Genomic DNA, 1,392 nt, shown 5'->3' on the forward strand with positions numbered 1-1,392 from the left:
AGCTGTTAGAGCTTCGCCTCTGTCGTCAGATTTCAAGCTCCTTAACAGCAGAGAGCACGTCCTTTGTATCTGTATCTTCTACAGAGAGATTGACCAATATCAAAAAATGCCTCCATTAACATTTCTTCGGACAGTTTTAAGAAGGGCTCATCCAAATTCCACCCCCCACCTGCTGCCTCCATATCAAAACTCCTCTAAATTCTCCATGTGTCAGGTGGTACAGACTCCAGGATAGCAAGAAGAAATGTGTCAGCATCAGGAGTGGACGCAAAAGTCCTCTTTCTATCCTGCACGTTGCAGTGAGGAAGATCTCTCAACAGAGATTCTTTTCCCTACCAAAACCTTAACAAGAGAGGTCATTGTCACCAAAACCAGCTACACAGACATCTCTGAGTCCCATCTAGAAAGCCTATCACACTCTCAGAGGGAACACACTTTCTGGGTAGTCATGGACACTATAGGGAAAGAGCACTGGGCTAGGAGCCAGGCGACCTGAGCTCTGAGTACAGCCCCGCTGCGAATTAGCCAGGGCACCTCGGTTGGGCAAGCCACTTATCTCTTCGGCCTCTTGTGAAAAGGAGCTGGAAGAAATTTACAAAAGTCTCTACCAAATATGAAAATAATAAGCCTCGATGACAGCTTTAATGCTTATTTTGACTACCATGTTATTTATAACTTGTACAGTGTTGTATCCTTCATGGGTCTCAAGTACACTTCATAATTCATGGTTCTCTTGTAAGCAAGCTGCAGGATAAGATGCAGGTTACTTGATAAAATTTAAGGGGTGATATTACTAAAACTATTAAATCAGCTTACCGTAGCTTCGCTTTTGTGGCTTATTTTTGGTTATGTGTATATGTTGCAACTCAGCTTTCACTGGGAGATAGGTTTTACTTTGTGACAGTCTGCCCTATTTTAGTTTATTAATTAGATTTCTAGAGTATAAACGTGGCTCATGTTAAGTACAGTGTAGTGGCTAAATGCAGTCTCTGGAGTCAGACTCCCTAGGTATAAAGCCCAGCTCTGCCAGTGCCTCCCATGCTGTTTTCACCTCCCATGCTGTTTTCACCAAGTTATTCTTAACCTCTGGTTTCATCAGTTGTAAAGGGGGGTTAAAAAACAACACTTTTAGAGACACCTGGGTGGCTCAGTTGGTTAAGTGTCTGCCTTTGGCTCAGGTCATGATCCCAGGGTCCTGGGATCGAGTCCTGCATCAGGCTCCTTGCTCAGCAGGGATCCTGTTTCTCCCTCTTCCTTTGCTTCTCCTGCTTGTGCCTTCTATCTGCCTCTCCCTCTCTTTCTCTCTCTGACAAATTAATTAATTAATCAAAAAGTTTTTTTAAAAAACACAATGCTTTTACCTTATTTGGTTGTGAGAATCACATGAGATAA

The sequence above is a fragment of the Ursus maritimus genome, unplaced genomic scaffold (assembly GCF_017311325.1).
Source record: "Ursus maritimus isolate PB19 unplaced genomic scaffold, ASM1731132v1 scaffold_9, whole genome shotgun sequence".
NCBI lineage: Eukaryota > Metazoa > Chordata > Mammalia > Carnivora > Ursidae > Ursus > Ursus maritimus.